The sequence below is a fragment of the Dinoponera quadriceps genome, unplaced genomic scaffold (assembly GCF_001313825.1).
Source record: "Dinoponera quadriceps isolate SergipeBrazil2010 unplaced genomic scaffold, ASM131382v1 scaffold5809, whole genome shotgun sequence".
In the NCBI taxonomy this organism is placed as follows: Eukaryota; Metazoa; Arthropoda; class Insecta; order Hymenoptera; family Formicidae; genus Dinoponera; species Dinoponera quadriceps.
Window position 1 is genome coordinate 298567 of NW_014559826.1, and position 22544 is coordinate 321110.

At 39.0% G+C, this 22544-nt stretch overlaps 1 long non-coding RNA gene across 4 annotated transcripts; it reads right to left on the bottom strand.

The window, feature by feature from the left end:
* Positions 1-1609: 1609 nt before the first annotated feature.
* Positions 1610-11936, bottom strand: LOC106750506. Of its 4 annotated transcripts, none has more exons than XR_001374949.1 (5): positions 10262-10353; positions 9641-10005; positions 7821-8119; positions 6778-7002; positions 1610-6080 (listed from the first exon to the last, which is right to left on the bottom strand). It is a non-coding gene; the product is annotated as an uncharacterized LOC106750506 (long non-coding RNA). The 4 variants fall into 4 exon arrangements; XR_001374947.1 differs by having other exon boundaries at positions 1611-6067; XR_001374950.1 differs by having other exon boundaries at positions 1612-5376.
* Positions 11937-22544: the final 10608 nt, after the last annotated feature.

Consider the following 22544-nt stretch of genomic DNA (forward strand, 5'->3'; position numbering starts at 1 on the left):
GCACCTCGTGTCAAGCTGGAATGTTAATCGGACGGAATTCATCAATCACCAACGCGAAGAAAATATGGAACGATGTAATTTACGAAAACTAATCAGATAACCGAGCGTTAGAAGTGCGGGAAAGAATAGATATAAATCATAATTGACATAATTAGCATATTGCAAAAAGCAACGAAGATATTGTTCCACCTCCCGCTCCCCCACCGCCCGCTCGCGCTCCGCCCGGCGCGCGCGCTTTTTCGCGTAATCGATAGGCCTGGCTGCCTCCAGTTAATGAAATTGGTAATTACAGCCGGAATACGTATATATATTCACATATATACACCCGATGCTTTAAGCGAACTCGAAAAGCCCGCGTTTCTGCTCGCGTTATCTCAATCGCTGTAACAGCCGGCGGCGGATCGCCGCGTCTCTCACGAATCGAACATTGCTTTCACGCGCACAGAGCAAAAATCGATCGTTTCTTTTTTTTTCACTCTGCTTCCCTCACGGAAACGGAGAACGGGAGGACCGAAAGCCACATTTTCGAGAGATGTACCTGCCTGCCTGGGCCCGATCAATTCCCGATCGGTTGAGTCGCGCGGAATTCGCGGAATCGGGTCAATAGTTTCGTAAGACGGTCTGCTACTGCATGACAGAAATACGGACAATGCGCCAGGAGAAAAGTGGCAAAGCTATTGCCGCAGTTCACGTTTCTTCCCAGTTACACCGCGTGGCGCAGCCGCCGTCGGGCAGCGAGCGAACGAGCTGGCTGGCAGGCAGGCAGGCAGCCAGGCAGGCAGACGAGCGAGCAGCAGCACCCTCTCCCTCGTGTCACGCAAATCATTAATCTTGCTATGTTTTCTCGCACATTCGAATGTGGATTTAGACTCGAGACTCCGCGCGAAGATCTCTGGAAACGTACGTAAACGCGTCCAACCGTATCGCGCGGCATGCGGCCGTTTGTCTCCATCCTGCGACGCTACTCGAACCAGAATGGCGAGTCCTGATGACGTGAGCGTCCGACGTGAACATCGCGATCCGATGTCCGAGGCGATAACTGCTCCCGAAGCGGGATGAGTCCTCCGCGTATCGATGTAGGATTCCCTCTTCATTCACCGGGGGGAGACTTTTAATTACGCTGATTAATGTAATGAAATTACTCTGTTCTCAGCGTATGAAACTGAGGGAGGGAGCCCGGTCGTCATACATTATGGAGATTATTTGTTGTTGAGTATCTGGTTTATATATATATATATATATATACGTGATAAGTTTTAACGATCGTTTCTTGAACACAGGCTGTTCTCTCTTTTTCTCTCGAAATAATCATGTAAGAAATGATTTATGTATCGGTAAGTTTTTTTCATGTCATTTATCGGATATATGTTAATTACTATAAAATTATCCGATTAGATTTTTAATTATTCGTTAAATGATCGATAACGTAACTGTGACAAGCTGCGTAAAAAGAAAATAAGAACGATAAATTATAAATCAGTCATCGTGTGAGATTAGTGTAGTCAAAAAGTTATATTATTATGTAATTAACGCTTGACGCATTAGAACATTTTTCAATTGAAGATTTAACACACCTTGAATTAACATTGAATCTATCTTGTAAAAATAAAGAAACTGAATGGAATACGATTCATCATCCATGCTATATCCTGCATGCTTCATATGTTTTTTCGACTGTTTTTCGCAATTTGTTCTTTTACGATATCATTTATATGTTGGAAAATTATGTATAAATAAATTCCTATCGTTGAGAATGATGCGAAACTAAATACATTCCACGAGGGACGCTTACAGAGTTTCTAATGTTAACTTCCAGCGAACCATCAGCTGGTAATTGCTGATCTACGTGAGACGTGACTGCGTTTTTCCTCGCCGTGTCATTATGAAACCACTCTTTTTTATTCACTAGATTATATTACGAGTGAAAAGTGGGCAGTCCACTCGATTGGTAATTACACTTGTGTATGCACTTCATTAGCACTTATGAGTAGTTGCGTAACGACTGGTATGTCATTTTAATATGAACACGATCAGAGATTAATGGATTTGCCGCAGCCGTTACAGAAAGATTCAAGAAATCGCATATTCGCTGAGCGATAGACGTACATTTAATGAAGGCTCCTGGTAAAAAGAATAAGATATTAAAAAATATAGCATACTGGGTGGTACGGATAAGACATGCCGTTCTCTTCGGATTGAAATATTCACAGGTGTCCGGGGCGTGTTCAGCACGGGAAATACCATCGTTGGAATTGTACGGTAACTATAACCATACGCACGGTAATTATAACCATATGCACATATTCACATTTTTGCCATAAAAATAAACTTTTCGAAGTAATTAACTAATTTGTTCAAATTGCCATACACTATTCGTCATATCTTTAAATCACATTTTAAATTACATAAAATTTTGTAAAAAAACATGTATACGTGGATATATTTGTCATATATATCATGTTATTAAACTTATAAATTACATTATTGAATCATAAAGTTATAAACAAACTCAAAAGAAAGTATTATATATAACAAAAAACAAAATAAATAAATCGGGAATAATTTCGCAAGCAGCATTATTTATAATTAATTCACTAAACTTTTAGTGTGAAATTTATCGAGAAAATCATTAGAAACATCTTATTAGATAATGCGAAATACTTTTTCTTCTGTAAAATAAGTTTATACATATCAAAATTTAGCAGCCAAAATTAACATTCCGTGGATATTTTGTTACATACTGTAGTATTAATTGCGCAAATAGAATTTGAATTGACCTGTATAAACTACGAGGAGAATGTGCAATTTAATGCGATGTGTGAGTGAACTTATATGCAACAGGTCACGCTAGACGTAGCAGTTCATCATCGACGATATACCAATGTGCATGCAACCAAGTCCATGGGCGTAATGACGTCCATTAGTTCTTTTTTATATTAAAAATTTTTCTGTCGCTATTAATAACTCTTCTATCATATGTATAAACAAATTCAAAAATATACCTAACGACATATCCAATTGTACACTAAACGCCAATAATACCCGTTCACTTATTTAGAGATTTACGGTCATCGGAAAATTTTCAGTCTTATGCATTTTGCCTGGATATTCGTGAGTCATAAATGTAGAGTACTTGAGGAAGCGACACAATCTTTCACCAGCGCTGTTAATCTGTCACTGTGATAACTTCACGTGTACCTAATGTTACTAAGATCAACAGTGAGCTTAGATTTTATGAGTGACCTGACATTATTGATGTTTAGAATACAATCGTATAATATTATGCGTATACAGAAATTCTTTCCGCTTTTTTGTAAGTCAAACTTTATCTTGAAAAAATTAAATTCATGTTCGATAAAAATTTCTCCTATGTTTTTAGTAGTTATGTCAATGTATATGTTACATCGTTTCTTCAAACTGTTAATACAAGTATTTCTCACAAATAATAATAATTAAAAATCGTCGAAAAATTAAAAGAAATATTTTAATTGCAAAAGATTGTCAAGTATTAGATATTACGGGAAGAATTTCTATAGACGCACCTAATATTACATAAAACTCACATTACACAAATTCGATATTCAAACTTGTAATACATGTATATCTTGTATCTACAAATATTTTGTAAGTCTTAACATGATTTATGTATGTGTTACAAGTTTTGCTGCAGTCATAAGTTATAATCTGTTATATACGCGTACATAATTTACTATGTATATACAATATACAATATTATATACAGTATACAAACTTTTAAAATATTAAAAACTTGTGTTTCATTTTTAATATTTATACTTATCACGCCATATCAGATTCAGGAACTTTAGTGTATCCGGTGATTAATATTGAACGATAACTGATTTTTTACAAGATCTCTATTATTTGATTACGTTTATTCAAAGATCACCGTTGCTCTGTATGCACCACACAAACCTCTCTAGAACCGAATTTGTCGCCTCTTATCAAACAAATTCGGATCTACAGGGTAGATGTAGAGCATTAACTGGGCTTTCTTGTGCGGCACATCATTTTTATGTGATTATCGTTAATATTCTTATCTATTTAAAAATATTTGGAGTGCATGTATATGCATATATATATATATATATATGTATATATATATACGTGCCGGTCTTAACTTCTTTGTCCGCCCAGTATGTGATCTTCGGTAGACTTCACAGGTACCATTTAGGAACCTGAAAATATTTTCCTATTAATACTAATTTCTGTATTTTGATTGAAACAATGTAACTATATTACCGTGCAACTTCATCTACTGTCATTATCAATTTATAATTCTCAGAATAAATATTATCATAAACGTTTAAACTCCGTTCGAAATGTAGTACGTATTTCATCAATTTTAATAACGCAACCATTTATATAAATCTATATATTCGATTTTTTTCTAATAATTTATGCCGTGTTAGCTATGTTTGCCTTCCGAAGAATAAATATCGTCGAAGCTATAGAATGTAATTTCAAATTAGCATGCTCGCGAGTTTACGAAGTGCATGGTCATACGGAAATAGCTTAGGTATGCCGAGTCACTTCTCAAGAAAGCAGGGCAGGATCTGTTTTTGCTCAACTTTTGTGCCTCGTTTTTGCATAAGCACAGTCATAATTTTCATCGCTATTTGATCGCAATTTTCGTTACTTCGATGTAAGAAAGGAAACTTCAACGGCTTTTAGAAAAATCATATTTAAGTATTTCGTACTAATCTCGCATATTAAATAATCCTGTAACTACATAAATAAATCTGTCGAATGTTTTGATTTTATTTTGGGTCTTCCTCGTGATAAGTCGGAATAATTCGCTACTTTTCCTCTTTCCTTACGTATTCGTTTACTCTCGCAACTGTGTTTAAACTTTAATTAGCGTTTCTCCGCTACTATACTTTTACATCTTTAGAGCCTTTCCACTTTCGTTAAATATGAATGAACGATTGTTTCGTAATGGCTCTGGCCCGACAACGATCTGCCCCAACAAATTGCATGTTATCGAGGAACTAATATTGAAGTCGCTTCTTTCACAAAGTATTTAGATACGCTGTTACAGATAAACTCTGTTATGTCACTTAACACGCTTCATAAATGAATATCGTACTGGGTTATCTCAGTGACAATGATCACATTACACCTGCACTACCGATGATGATTGATGCTCGTCCCTGGGATCGAAACCACCTGAGCGTTAACGGCTTGAGGATGACACAGCTGAATGTAGCAAGGTCGCGTTCTCCTTGGTTTTCTTCTTCTTCTTCTTCGTCTTCTTAGCGGTACAGCTCCTTTTATTCCTGTACGTGTGTCGACGTACCTTTCATTTCCAGGTTACTTGGTCATGACGCGAGCGTGCAGATCGTTTGCATGCAATTACTAAAAAAAAAGAAAAAGAAAAAAGAAAAAGATGACAATCTTAACATGATCTTAACAAAACTAGCGATATTACAACGATAATACGGAGCATGTTCTATGAACGATACATCTCGGCGTAAATATTTTATAGGAAAAAAAACTAAAAGAGAGACGTACTTAACGAAAGTGAGAAATAAGAAACGGTAGCTGCACGCATATTTGTACGAATTAGTTTCCTCCTCTATTGGGAAACCGAAAGATTTTCCTATTGTAGTGAACATATTGGTCGCTCCCTTAAATTGGCTGATGATGTTAATCCTCTTAAACTACGGATTTCGGACCCTGATCCGGATTAAGGTGTATGAAAACACCTTCGACTTCAAAATATTTCCATCCTTTAGCTTATAATACCATACTTAACTATTGACGTATGAAAACATCTCTATTTCTCTCTCAGAACATTTCGCACTAATTTCCCTTGAGAATTGTTAAAAGTGCTTTGCTAAAAGTAACCCGTTAAGCCTGTGCAACGTTCTGTGTGAACATTATAAACAATGTTTACGCAAAATTCTTGCTAAGAATTTATTTTAATTACCTTATTTTTATAAATAGTTTTTATCATTCACTAACGATATATTATTTTTTTACATTCTGTCACCTTGCAATTCGCTTTATCGACATAGTTACATCCGTACGAGAACACCAAGATTCCCTAAATAAAAAAGCTGCAAATTATTCCATTATATTTTATAACTTTCTCGGATTTGCATACAAACTAAAAAATAATCTCAACATCTAGTGACACAGTAGTAACTAGAATTTTGAAGTTATTCGTATTGTATTGACATATTCATGCATCATGTGCAGAGAAAAAGATTTCCTTGAATTTAGTATACGTGTTTGACTTTGGCTTGATACAAACAATATAATTTAATATCAAATATCATTTTGTTTCAATGAAAGTGTTGTTATTTCATTAGAATAAATCATGTTCTTAAATTCATGTTGCTGAATCATTATTATTTGTTGGATCAAATATTCGTTCGTTTTCTTCATTCCAAAGGACAAATTCGTTTTAACTAAAGAAGATTCGTTAAATTCAAAGAAATCTTCTTCCCTGCATGATTATTCAAAGAAACGGCAACTGTATCTCAATTATTATTTAAAAAGAATGGCATTTGTAACACAAAATATAAGAACACGTATAATAAGAAAAATGATATCTTATGCATCTTTGCCATTTTGTCGAATAATCAACAGTCATGACACATAAATATGTATAGACACGTTGAAAAATTATAGTCACTATCATGATGCCGGAGGTTGAGACTATTATGTTGGTTTGTGTATATTTTTATAAGTAATTTTTATATAAATTGTTTTATGTACAAAATATAGATTTCAAATTTTATATATACTTACTTTAAAATAATTGCCGATTATATTTCCGACGATGAGCCGCTAAAGAAGGTTGTTGGTGGGGGTGATTGTCGGCAGTAAGATGAGAGAGTATTTGAGCTCTGTAGGTAGCCTTCCTTCTATCGACCCGAGTATTTCGTCCGCCCCTAGGACGCCATTACTGGATTTCATCTATATGTTCTTGCACGTTTACACGTCGCCGCCGAAACAGCTTTAATATCCTTGCCACTACACATAATTTTTAATACATGTATTGTCGCTTCAATGTGCTATTAAAAGTTTTTCACTGATTATGTTAAATGATTTTTGACCGAATATATTTGTGCGAATCTCTATTTTAAAACTAATCCATATTACAAGTATATCGTATAAAGTCTGATATATGTATACAATCTAGTTAAAACATATATCGGTGCAGTAAGTTGCATTAAAGTAAGAATATTTCTGTTTTGTCGAAAGTCTTATGGCTCTCGGACGCGATCGATACACTATTTTTTTTGTAGCATGTAAGATATTTTGTGCGAAATTATTTATGTGTGTATGTGTGTGATAGTGTTGTGATAAATATTGGATATGCACAATAACGTTTGTGCTAAATTTTTAACATATCCATGTGTTAATTTAATATATTGTATTTATGTTATCTCACTATATATTTTGTGTTGAGTCGATATTTAATATGTGTAAGTGTTGAAATGACACATTTTATACTTCAGCATCGAATAACATATTTAATTTTATGATGTTAAATTTTGACATAATGTTTATATTACTTTTTAACATATTCATCTTGTGTTAAACTAACAGAAAAATTTATGTGGACCGTTTGGGACATGTGAAATATATTAAATTTGACACAAAATTTTTCACCGCCTACATAAAACTATGTAAAATGGGTAAATACTTTATCGATGTATGAACATTGCTTTTCATAAACGCTACAAGAAAAAAATGAATAAAATATTTCCTACGTGCGTGTAATTGTTATTTTGAATAATAATTGGTGGCTTTGAGCTGCTGTATGGTTTATGCTTGAAATTACTTACATACGGCGCTACGAACAAGCAGCTCTTGGATGCATTTTTAATGGAAAGAGTAGTCGTGGTCTCGTTATTTGATACTCTCTAACACAGGCAGAATCTCCGGTTTGTTTCATGGCTAGACGGAACGTCATGGCTGAACCGACGAATAAACCAATAAACGGGGCAACCATCTGCTTGCCAGCCGGCATCTTTCCCTTCCCTCTCATTCCCCTAGTCTTCCCGCAGCTCCATTCTTCTCCCCTCGTGTTTCTTCCTCCTCGTCTTTCCCCCTTCTGTCCCCTTCAGCACCATTTTATGCGATCCTGAAATGAAATTCACGTGAGGGCTCACACAGCATCTATGGGGAATATGCGACTTTTGTGCCGTGATAATAAATGAATCGATCTATAATAACAAGCTTTTATCAGAGTAATTCATTGCTCGATTGAAGAGCAAGTCTAGTATAAATGAACTACGAGTTTCTCATTAATGTGAAAATTTCCTCTCTCCTCCTCTCTTCCTATACATATAACATATGTATAAAAGCATCTGTATATATACATATGATATATTCGCTTTACTTACATAAATCGTTCCTTTACACTTGATATGAATGATTATAATAAATGATAAGTAATCGTTACGCTGTGAAATAGTTGATAATTTTTTATATTAATATATTTAGTATATATATTATACATAAATATTAAGATTATAAAAAATATTAATTTTCGTATGAATACGACCGTGTAACGGTTACGATCGAATTCGATTATATGTCGCGAAAATGGTTTGCCGGAAAGCATCAACGGTTTTAAATTGTACAGAAGTAACACGTGGGATCTCGAAGACAAAAACTTCGGGGAAGTTGGAAACGCGCGGCATGTTGGCTACGAAACCGAAGGTCAAATTGGTCGCCATTATTCCAGTCGCCTATTACCTACAACGGTCCGTGATACCTGCTCCAATCCTGAGAAAAGAAAAACGCCGACAGCAAAGTCGGCTCCTTATTGTGGAAGAAACAGGAAATTTCGGGTAATTTCCACGCCCGAGGCGACTTGAATTCACACACTTAACTATTAAGATTACTTGCAAAATTGTTTTACAATAATATGTCTGGTCTGAATGTCCGATAGCAACGATCGGAATAGATTGAATAACATACACATCAAAATTCATGTCCGGCTAAAAGTTGCAGCTTATACAATGTTTATTGATAGAATTAGTGTTCTCGCGCTATTGTACAGGGCATGTGATGCCGATGTAATCGTCTGGTGTACCGAGGATATAGTTGGCCGCATGAATCGCTGGTATAAGATTAACAAGGCCTCGTTGGGTCTCTCACGCATAAATTGCACAGTGTGTCGTCATCTTGCGGAAATGTGTTAATTTGTCGCACACCGGTGCTTTAATTCGACCGAAGTGCTATCGAAGTTAAAGTCTTGTTAACAAAACGACGTCGTACAAACCGGTGTACGATGCGTCGCGACTTTAATACAAATCGAATTAGATGTGAGTGTAAAACCAGTTGGATGGTAAGTGACGGAAGACTAACACGCATGCCTGAGACACGTGTCGCAATTTGATGGTAACAATTCCATTAACACGTTCAATGCTACGCGATATGTAAATGAATAACGCTACAAGTTCGACCGGTGTGATGAACGGCGCAGAAATTCTTACTTCGGACGGTTCGTCTCGAGTGATAAGACATGAATTAAAGTGAAGTAACACTTGGGAGAGTAAAAGTGAAGTGACAATTGAAGAGAAAAGTCGCACGGTCCCGGGGGAAATCTTAGTGAAATCAGCTTAGCACGCGATGTATTAAAAAAATATACGGCTACCTCTCAAGGCTGCTGCTGTGTTCTTCGCGAAACGAAGAACATCGATCATTCGACACCTCATCGTCGTGCTATCTCTTGTTCATCCGTGTGCTGCTTGACTGTACCATCGACGTGCATTAACTCACATCTTCGGAAATCAACACGCGATTCCTCAAAATTCATATTTTTTACACGAATACATTCGAGACAAGCGCGAGATGAGGATATTCTAGCAGCCGACGGGGCGGGATAGTTCGGTCGCATCGATTATCGCGATCGCACACTCTCGGAGCTCGAATAACATCGTGTGATCCATATCGGAGATGAGAAATCTTCGAAAGATATAAGCTCCCTCGAGAGATCAATTTTCCCGCGGTCGGAGACACCTGATAAATTTGCAGATCGGATTAATTAGATGCGCGAAAACGTGTTCGGGATAAGTCTTTAATTAGACCGGCGGCGCTTTCGTGCACGATGTGAACGATTATCTCACGCCGATTATCGTGTTTCGTAAAGTAACCGTACGCATAACACGTTATTCGTAAAGCCGCGCTTCAAACGTTATTCCCGAGCGTGGTCGCGTGGTCGCGCGGAAATAAGGGATCTATAAAATGAATTTGATAAGCATACGTAACAACGTACGGGCAGTTCCTGCGTTCCTTTCGTCACGATCAGATTTCACTGATTTTACGCGGCCATGTACCACTTGTGCACACGATCAGTCCGTTTATTTCCGCGTAAATAGGACGCGCGGAACGACATCCCTCCGACCGTTCGATCCGTCGGAAGGCTCGCGACGGCGTGAAGATCTTCCGCGATCCCGTGCGGGGATATTCCCATTGTGCAATTACTCGCACCGCGAGTTACGAAATGAACCGAAATGGAACCGTGTCGCGGGTGAGGAGCACTGTGCAAATCGATCGGCGTCCCGCCAGATTGCAAGAGGCTATGCGGGGAGTCGCAAAATTCACCACCGTCGGCGCCACCGCGGCGGTGCCTTATACGTGTGCCGAAGTGTAAGTCCGCCGGCTATCGACATCATGCTAATGACAATCATATCTATTTCTCTTATTTGAATAAGTCAATAACGGCGGCTTCCACATGTTACGTAAAAAAAAAAAGACCTAATCCCGCACAATCGGTGCCGAAATTCAGAATTGGAGCCGAATGCGAAAACAGCGTGATATTCTCGGCGTGCATTTCGCTCGTATTTGTTCATTCGAGATGTTAGTATCCCAGACGAGGCTTAAAATTCCTTGACTGTTAATCTCCCGAATTGATTTAAATCAATGGTATTTGTTAACGATATCGTTTATGAAAGAAACAATGCGCCATTGTACCCAAAATGTACCCTCGACTACATTGGCGAATTAAAATATATGTAAACAGAAAACAAAACGGACTCTCTCTCTCTCTCTCTCTCTCTACTTACCATAATTTTTACAGAAAACATGCATCGCATATTGTTTAACGCAAATTTGTTTACATATTTCAAGTAGAAGTGCAATAGTAAATCCATCTATTTTCTCTCTCTTTCTCTCTCTTTCTATGATTATATCTATATAATAATACATTTTGTATTTTACGAACTGTTAACGCACCCCGAAAACCAAGAGATTTCTTCACACAAATTTTGAGATATTGATGTGCGATTGATAACATTTCTGCGTTGTTTTAGAATGGTGATTCCGACAATTCATAGCAGGCCGTACTTTGCTCCTCTGTAGTCGTTCTCAGTTCTCGACTGTTAAAAATAGACAATGTCAAGGACATACCAGGAGAGAACGCTTGCATGACATGTAAATAAAAAAAGCCTCACTCTCTCTCTCTCTCTCGTTTACAATATTCATTGAACTGACACTGCGTCTTGAACGAAAAACAAAAATATTGCGTTCTATTTTTGTTTCTTTGCGAACTCTTAAACGAGCCTTCTCGAGGATTCTTCAGTCTAATACACACGTCACTATAAATATCACACCTTCCTCTCACAAACAATAAAGTAAACGGGTTTCGACAAAACAACGAAAGTACGTACACATAAACTCACCGATGTATCGGTCGATTTCGAGCACATTCAAGTCAAATTTATGTTGTTGCACTGGTTTGTCGCAAAACAATGATTTCCTCCCGTTAAGCGCACGGACGTTCCCAAGAAGACGAGTCTCTGAGTTGGGGATGGAAATGCGCACGAATCGACGCTGGGCGTCGCCATCGTAGGGATGGAACAGCCAGGACTCGGCGAGGTGGTGAATTCAGGGGCTAGAGTGGGGAGAATTCGAAAGTCGAGCAAGGAGCTTCGTGTCCGATCGCTACTACGGCGACCTGCAGACTGTTCTGCCGAGCGACCTCGGCGTTCCTCGGTTACGGACAGTCATTAACATAAATTGTCTTTGGTGACAGTTACCACCACCACTACCACTGCCGACGCTTCTCTATCGTAGTTATTAAAATGAAGTAAATACATCCGCGATGCTGCACACACAGCCTCGCATATATATATATTTCGTCTGTTTTTATTTCATATAATATTTTGTAATGTTCTGAAAAAATCGTGGAACGTCGTAGAACACTTTGGAAACGTCACGGTGAGCTTCTTCGTCAAGGCTGCATTTGCATTTTTTAGGTAGCGCCATAAATCTTACCCCGGAATTCACAGACTGTGAAGTCCCGTATACCTGAAATCGAAAAGTTTCTTTTCAAAGGAGATGATACTACAAACGAACCTAACGTTTTCCCATGACTCTGCGGGTGTACACAAAACTAGAGGGAGATTTTTAGAATTTCGATTAAACGTGTTAACAGAAAAAACGTTATAGAGAAGAAAGAATTTTGGCAAATTTTGTCTTTGGCAGCGTCAAAATCGAACTTATTATATATAATAATAATAATAACAATAAATTCATACATATAATTTAACCATTTCTGAAAGCCATGCGTGCCTATAAACTTTATTAAAATCGTTAGTAAATCGTATTAAATCATCATTGAAACAATCGATATTTCTACATGTAAAACATGTAAAACACGTGAGGCAACACACATATATATATACATATATTGGATGTATGTGGAATGAGTTCTCTCGCGACCTTATGCTTTAACGCTCATTCTCGACTCACTCTTGACTGCCAGCAACATTGTTACGATAAGCTTTCATTCACGACTATAAGCTTAGAACTCGTTCTCGAGTCTGGTGGTAAGGCGTTGTTGCTGACTTACAACGTCGGTTTAAGACGTCGCTCATCGAATGTGCGAAAAAGTCGCACATCTTTCAAATGAATACCCACATGTGCTATGTACGCTCGACATATATACCGACCGATATTAACTTCTTAACACTCGCTAAAAATTCATTCTTGCTCTAATATCACTGCTGTGCCTTCAAATGATCAACAGTCACGATACATCGCAATATCTAAGAACGGTACGTATAATTAAAAATTTCTAGTAATCCTGCATCTGATAAGTATTAAGAAATAAATCGATCGGTATGCATACTTTAAAAGTCAGTAGGAGGTATAATTTTTAAGTTTTGTTTCGACAATTACAACTGATGTTACTGAAGCGATTGATAACCGCTCGGGATAACGTTAGATTTAATTATCAAGAGATATCTCTGCACAAAAGTTTATCTCTCACGATACGTTACCGACATTCGAGCTGAAACTTTGCGTTTGTACCGATAGATCTAAGTTACCAATTTTTTTCATATCATATGAGCACACTGTATAAGATACTTGAGATAAGAAATTTCGACAAATTAGTTTATCTATTGAACACTGGTATAACAGTGTTTTACCAAAAACACGCAATTAAAAATTGTGTAAAATTGTGTAAACACGCAATTTAAAATTGTGTAAAATTTATACATATTATAGAAGTGTAAAATTTATATATTGGGCTTATGTAAAAGTTCGATTTTATATGTTCACTTCATGTATCACAATAATATGAATTCAAAAATAATAAGTATTTTGCATTTACAAATTTTGATGAGAATGTAGTAAAAAGTCAATGTGGAAAAATGCGATATTTTTTTTGTAAACTTAACATTTATTCCGAAATTGTTGAACATTATCATGTATATAGAAATATTAGAAGCAAAATTTATAGACTTATTGATGCAAGAAATTTTTACAAATTCAAGAGATAGAGTGTGATATGTTATTTTATTTCACATAACAATATCAATAAAATATTATTTTGAAATAAAAACGATAAATATCAATTTTATTTTACAAAATGAAAACGAGAATATATATCTAATGAACATACATACACACGGTATATATATAATTTACTCGCAAGAAACAAAAATAAATAATATTAATAATATAATTTCGAAACTTCGGAAAACACCTTTTTTTTTACATTCGCGCTAAAGAAACCAAATAAACTAAGAAATAATTGAAAGAACCGGTTTTTTCAAAACGGTAATTAATAAATAATAATTTAGAAAAATGACAAAAGTTATGCTATGTATCCATTAAATATACCTACATACACATAAACTTAAAATAAAAAAAATTTAAGATATTAAATATTGAAATATACATATCTTTATCAGTTTAATAAATAATGCACAAAATTGCAGTGCTACGCCAATGTTGCAACTGCAAGTGATCGTAGGTCACGTGTGACAAACTCCACCCTTTGAGTAGTAGGCTTAACCAGCAACGGACCACCTCTCGTCACCGTCATCCCCCACTTCCTCCGGACACAATTTGATTCATGATGGCTGCGTTCCGCTTCTATCGCCATCTTACAGAAATTCTACAAAGTTGTATGATTTATTGATCGGTATAGAGGATAGTGCTTTCAGCATATTATTATCGACTGTATACTTTACAAGAGATTTAGAGTACGTTGTTCAGTCACTTGTCACAGATGGCACAATTTTTGATTTGTAACAAAACGGAATCAGAACATTCGATAAACCGTGTTAACCGATAACCTAACCTGAATTACCTTGGATTATCCAGCAACTGTCTCCCCAATATCTTAGTAATGGACCGTGGAGCATTGCTGAAATACAGGAGAGAAACTTGAGGAAAAATAGCATCTGTCAGTCCAAAATATATTGTAAATATTATGCATTATATAACAGCAACTATTATGATACGTTATGGCTAACCATCATATATGCTTGCGACACACGTAGACTATGTTACATAAATGCAACATTGTAACATTCATTCAGGCAAAGAATCACTAAGAATCATCAAGATTTTTGGATCACACACATCGTGTGCTCACACATCCATGCAACGTGACTATTGATTATTCGTGGGAACAGCAACGATATCTCAAATATTAGAAAAAAAGTGTAACATAAAATTAAACATAAAAAAAAAAGATGTAAGATATTCGTAGTATCATTGCTGTTTTATCGAATAATTAACAGTTATGGCCTCTTCTGTTTCTCTTGTGATTCATAAATTTAAACAATATTGTTTAATGAAGACAGTATATAAATAAAATGATATATTTTATCATACTTAAATCCTCTAGTTCAGCGATATCTTGTGAGATTGTGGGTTAATGTATATATAAATATATATATTGTAGATCGCATTATAATAATTCCTCTCGACACACCGCGTGTAGACGTCACATCGCATTTGCAGGTGCTATAGTGCACAACCTCGCGGTCTGATGTCTTACCTAACCTTTGAACTCCCATGGGTGCAGTATTCTGAGACGTGTAACTGACACTGGTCAAAGTAGAAGTGAGGTCCCTCCTTCATTGGAGGTGGCATTGCTTGAATTCACAATGTACGAGACATTCAAAAATACGTATACCGTCATTTTTCAAACTTTCGATGAAAAGTGGAAATTGTGGAAATATAGGGAAACCAATTATGCGTTATACCGTAAGATTCGTTATTGCTAATAACGAACAAAATACTCTTTCAAACTAAAAACAACAGCGTCTGCGCAGAACAAAGGATTAACGCTTTAATAACTCGCGAATCGATATAGTGGGAACCCCCCCAAAAAAATAAAGAAAGAAAATAAAGAATGATAGAATAGACGGAGTTGTTTGCGTGTTGAATTTCTCCGTGGCTACTCTTCAGCTTGGAAGCTGCTACCAAATCTCAGCCCGTCGCTGCCTGTGTGATTGATATCTGTCTTCCCCTTTTCCTCATCCGTGCGATTCGCATCACGGAAAGAGGAGAGCACTATTTTCGTTCATACTTTTGTCTCACGATCGAATTTCTACCTTCATCAAGTACGATGTATTCGATCGCTTCTACCAAGTAACCAGCCTCGGTCGAGTGAAATCAACAATTTAACAAAGAACATGCGGGTGCCCAACATCGAACAGATTTAGACGTTTGGAGTTACGTAGGCTCGCCGTGTTGAACGCTGTTGAGCAAAAAATATAAATCATGGTGACCCACCGCGTTATGAACAAGACGATGAAACCGCCTTCCATGTTATTCCGTGAAAAAGCATTCGCGAAAACTGGTACGCTCCGGCCATCACCGACGTCGGTTTCAGGTAGCAGCGCAAGCAGCAACGTCGGCGAGTTAGACGAGCGGGCGATAGAGTACCAGCCGAGTTCTGCGGCCGTCACGTCGGAGTGACGAGTGCCTTCCCCTCCGTAACCCCCAAACCCATCCACCCGTTGGCCGCCCAACATCACCCACCCTCGGAGGGCTCTCCGGGTTCTCTCCGGAACCGCGGAGCACCCCCTTTCACTCTTTGCTTCTCTTCGGCCCCTCTTCCTTCAACTACGGCCGACTAGTAGTCGAGGAATTCGAGTTGCTATAAATCTCCCTTGACGGGCGCGATGCCAACATGGCGAGGAAGGGGGCCGGGACGTGGGTTACGGAGAACTGCGAGGGTGAAGAAGGGAGGTGGCGCAGATAGGCGGCGGGATGGGGTGCTAGGAAGGAGGGGAACGCGCCTCGCCACACCAGGAATTGTAATAGTTTTGCTAGCGGGGTTAACGCGAGAGAGCGCCCCCGCGAGAATAGAAAGAACCCGAAGGTCGGGCGGAGTGTCTTGGTCCGTACCATTCTGGAATGAAGGAGGAAGACCCAGCTTTTGTCGAGGTCCGTAGTCACTCGAGTCTTGCGTTATGCGGAAAAGGCGAGCGAAACCCTTTCGCAAGGGCTTGTAGCTTGCTGTTGCTCGTGACGTTCTCCCGTAAAAACAAAAGAAATCCATTCATAAACATCCATCCGTTTATAAACATAAGTATCAACAGGAAATTGAATGATATAAAAAAAAAGGAAAGCCCCAGAAACTAATTGTGATTTTATGTTTATAAATGATCTTGTCGTAAAAAAAGTCAAAATTTAAATGTTTATAATCTAAGGACGTTATTGCGTTGGTGAAAGAGATATCGTAGTTGGCAAAGCCATTTGCTGAAATGAGCTTCTCCTCCAATCTCTAAGACAGTAAAAGGAATAAGGTACAAACAAATTACGACAAGAGAAACTGGAGACATTCTTAAGAAGCAACAAGAAGACCTAAAAACTTTCCAGGTGTCGGCCGCATCTATGAACTATGAACTCGTCAGTGAGTTCATCAAGTAAGTTGGATTGGGATAAGTCTTATTTTCTTTGCTGCGATCTAGGTGTCCGATAAGACGTTCATGGTTCTAACGTTCTGTGTCTATCTCCTAATAATCCGTCGCGAATCTCGGGCACCTTTAATTTACCGATGTTACATCGATAAGGATACTATCAGCTAATGTAAATTTAAATCTCCTCCGAGGCTATATATTTCCTCCGTTTGCGTGTGTGCGATCATAGGAGTAGAAATAATTTTTGCTATATGTACACAAACAATACACACACACATATATATATGTATATTGTATTTTTATATATATGTATGTGTATATACATGTATATATCTGACTACATGTGCGCGCAGAAGAAGTTATATGTATATTATAGTATATAATACATATCTAGATATATATGTACATACGTAAATATATAAATATAGTAAAATTTAGAAAATATAGTAATATAGTTTCGTGTGTACATACGTATACGTGTGTTTGTATTGCGCAGTCGGATACGATCTCTTATATAAACAAAGTTTATAATGACAGTTAAAGCATACGAGGCATTTCGCAAAATCGACAGGTTAGTCGACAAACACGCAAATTTGTACAATATGAGGGCAAAGGTTGCATTTGCAATAGGGCTGTTATTTTGTTGTCGATAAACGAAATAATATATTCCTCGAAAACCGTGTCCTGAGACTGCAAAGAGCATGCCTGGGAGTATAAATCAATTAAATTATAAATTACTATACAGAAGTTGAGCAAAACGACCACCTGTTGAGGATAGGACGAGGAAGGTCGACGAAGGGGATGAAGTGGGGTAGCTATCTCGTAAATTCCGTGCTACTACCTCCCTGTATCCATGTGTAGAAATGGTTACTTCTTATTTACTCCCCTTCTTTTTTTCCTTATAACCTGTTTCTACAATATCATTTCCAAGTGTCACCTGGTGGTTCTATAAATACGTTTATCGAGTTGCATTTGTCAGCAAGTTTGTTTACCCTTTCGCGAATATCTTCTACAATATTAACAGCTACAATATAATAAGCTTAATTTTTTCAAGAAAAACGTATAATATAGCCTAGAACTTTTATGTATGTAACTATTTAATCTCGTGTCATTCGAAATTATATAACGCTTATAGTTGACTATTTAGTTCTTCGATTATTTTCTAAACTCCATACTGCGACATATGTTCAGTATTGTAAAGGGAAATGGAAAGAGAGGGGAAATAAAACTCATTCGCAATTATGCGATTATTAATTGTTGGGGTTTACTTAACTACGCTTTCGTATCTCGAAGCTTTGACAAGTGTGGTCGAATGATTTTCATTGTTTAACGCTAGTTAACAACGATTCCTAGTATTCTATATAGTTCAAGGAAAGGTTGTTAATATTTTAACTTCAAGGCGGATTTGGCAGATAAGCGTATAATTGGGAATGTGCGAAGAAAGTAGTAGGTAGGGACATTGAGAGCTGCCAGAGATGATTAATTCTCGTCGGAAAGCGCTAGACCCTTTGGAACTCGGTTGTAGCGTCCGCGCCACCCCCGCTTTTCTCATTCCACACCGGCCCACCCTCCACCTCGCTCTTCATACAACCACCTCATTCCTCTCAACTCTCTGAACCTTTCTTACTACCGACAGACTTTCTCGTTTCGTTTGTTCTCCGCCCGTGTCATTCGTTATTACATCGTAGAAACTCGCAGATATTTGGAATTCCAAGTGACGTCTAAAGGCGGCCGGTGCTTTAACCGATAGCTCGGTTTCTTACCTTAAAGGAAATCGTGTTCGACATCGCTTTTGTTAATATCCTTACTCGAATTCTTGTCGCACACACACACACACACACACAACATCCAAGTGTTGTATATAGTATATGTATAGGATCGTTGGGTGTGCATATTATTTTTCAGATCGCGTACATGTATATATCTTATTGTTACATGTGTGTATGTGCCTGCAAATATAATCATGATACAATCCTAAATTTTTAGTATCCGGTTTATCCTAAATCCGAACTCATCCGGTGGCCCCATCCTGTAAGACCAACGAAGCGCACGCGTCTGCTCGCGATATCGGTTGCATTTGCATAAGGCTATCGTCTTTCCTTTGTTGCGGACTCACCTCCCACGTACGTGGCGAGGCTGTCACTCAGAGTTTCAGAACTCTCCTCAGTCTTCTCTCACATCAACCGTGGATCAGTATTCCCCTCTCTCTCTCCCCTTCACCCTCCCGCATTTCTTCCTTCTTTCTCCCTCTTTCTCAATTTCAAACCTCCCCGATAGCGAGTAAGCGCCTACACCCTATCTTCGCTACCTTGCCTGCATTCCTGCATACTATTACACGGACCTGTGCTTACACGTTTCGTTCGCAACTCATGCCTACTTGTTCCAAATAAAATTGTGCCTCGCCGGATACCTTGCTCCACGGATTCCCGAAGCGCGGAATACTTCACAGGTCGCATCCGACTCGACGTTAACCGAGAACCGCCCGGATCTATTTCTCGAATAGATATTTCAGCGGACGGTTGTTTCTCTTATTCTTTTCAACATCGAACGAACCCACGAGAGCGGCGATATGATTATCACCGATAATTACCGCCTCGGTCTTGAACGTTCGCTCTTGAACTTTGAACGGGAAACTTTCACGCCACCTACAGTCGCACGTAGTCCGGTGAATCGTCTGTTTATTTTCAAGCTTTCCGTATCAGGCGATACGAAAATCGGTAATTCGAATCTCCAAATCCGATTAACGATAACCTCAACGTTCGTTCCCCTTGTCTCATATTTGCCGCCGTGCAACCGTCAAAGAACATACCGAGTGTCAAGATAAGGATCTTGATATCGCGGCGCGATAGGCGACCAAAACATTTCGGGCGGCCGCGAATGGATTTCGGGCGAGAGCGCAAAACGTACAAAACGGTAACAGTAGAGAGAAAGATAGAGAGGTGGCCCAGGGTGTTCCGCTAGTGCGTTACTCCGCGCTCCTCGAAGTAACTCGACTTCTTGCCTTCGTGAATGCGGAGGTCTTCATGGGTTTCGCCGTGCCGGCTAACTGGGGATGGAATGGAACGTACTTGCGGTGGATACGGGAGGAGAATGGAGGCCGCATTAATAAAACATTAAGGTTTTGTAGACGATGTATCGATGTAGTGTTTATATTATCTTCTTTGATGTCGACATGTGAATTGGACAGATTTGTTATTCAGACTCCGTACATAAAAGTGCTGAAGTCTTGCTCCGGCTCCGTTTGTGGACAGGGCGCGTATCGACGGACGACAACTCGGACACCGACGGACGGCTGGACGGACGGACGGACGGGCGGACGAACGGACGGACGGACAAACGAAACGAACAAACGCGAGCATGGATGGATGAACGCGGACAGCCTGCTTCAAGTCCGCTTGTCAGTCAGTACGTAGAAGAGCGGTCTTATCCGCGCGCCCAGTCAGTTCGCCGCGCTTACTTGGAAAACTGTTTCCTGCTGGAATATTTTTCCACGTTGCTGCTCCGTTAAAGAGATGAAATATATCGCGAAGAAGCAAAAGAGAGATGCTCTCTATGAAGGAATTAAAACCCGGTCTTATTGGCGAGAGTCAGCGAGAGAAAATAGCCGCGCGCGACGTGACGGACTTTTTTTTCGTTTCCTCTTCTCTTGCAAACGGGAAGGATTGCGAATGAGGGGAGAGCGTATTTTTTGCGCGCGCGTGTGTGACTTCTTGGAAGCCCGTTTGTCGTACTGTGTTGTACGTCTACGGTGTCGAATAATAGCACGATCGCTTCTCTACACCTTAATTTCACAACGAACGACCTACACCCACTCGTTTCTCCGAGCCGCGTGGTATCGACATTCTTCGCGATGTCGTGCCCGGGACTCCGCGATCCCCCTTCCACTCTCAACACGGTACTGTGATCCTGAACCTTGACTCTTCATTAATCACCCCCGTGGTATCAATGACTGACTGAGTGACTGACGGCAGGCGAGAGGTATTATATACCTACGGTGTTCGCGCGATGCGCTGATGCTCGTCGTGGGGATCTCTTTCTCTCTCTCTCTCTCTCTCTCTCGGCTTCTCTGATAAACTGACGAAGAAAGAACGAACCTCGCCCGAAAAAACTTTCTTATGCCTTTCCTCGCCGTCTCGTGTAAAACTTAATAAAAAAAAACAACTTGTTAAAAGGAAAGACGAAAAAAAACGACGCATATATATATATCGTAACATCACCCCGATGTCGATTCTTAACTCGATGTAAAAAAAACGCGATTGCACACTCGTAGATGAAAGCCAGATTTCTCCCGAGGCAGAATTAAATTTGTCGCTGTACATGATCATGCGCGCCAATTAGAGTAATAACGAGCGAGTTAAGTGTCGTGACGTGAAGCGTATATCTGGAAAAAGGAGAAAGAAAGAAAAAATGAAAACACTCAAGACTACCAGTCTTGACTTATACTTTCCGATAAAGAGGCAGGACCAATTGGATCGAAAGGTCACGACCTTACGGTGGCCGGCGCCACAGTGAGTTTACTCTTCATTTATACGGTACTCCGTTACGGGTCCAAACACACTGAAAGTCACGGTTACCTTCTCGCACAGCCTCTAACAAAGGTGCATCTACGGTGCCCAATCGAATATGCGGCGTCATCGTCGGTAGCTTAGACGATCTGATCATCCCATCGGTGAGCCTCGCGACGGATCGTGACGTTGCGTTAAGGCCTTGTCTTCTCTTGTCTTCTTGTTACATGACTCCTGTCTGTTTCTTGTAGTTTTCGAGGGTGTGAGTATGCTTTATCACACACGCCTCCTTGCAGCCGATACGGCCGATTCTTATCGCGGCGCTTTCAGTCAGAAAGTAAAATGTGAACTAGTCGAGTGTGCATATTTTCTCTACGAGCGCGATCGCCAGTACCGTTTAAATCGTCCGATTGGCCGGGTAGCCGATTAATTTTACATATCGATCGGAAAATCATGCGTGTATATTTATTTGCGCGCGATGAATGCAGAGGCAATTTCTCGAGAAAGCGTTTGCGCAACGTACAAGCGAGGCGTACGACGCCGAATTGAAACGTTAAATTGACTCGCGCGTAACTACTACGGTCACTGTAATCTGAGGTCGGCATCTAATCGGAATCTAATTAATAGCAGTAATATAATTTAAGACATTTGCGTAATTGAAATAATAAGACGCGTTATTAGCGAAAAAGAGTCTGTACTCTGGAAAGAGATAACCTCCTTCAACTTCGACACACTATCGTGTGTTTTACGTACGAGCAGTAAAGAAACATGCGCCAAATATATCATATCGGCTATTATAAACACAATAATTATCGTCGTGACAAGACGTGCGTCATGAATGACGGTACTTTATAACCGCCGGGGACCGTAGCTCTTTGTTAAA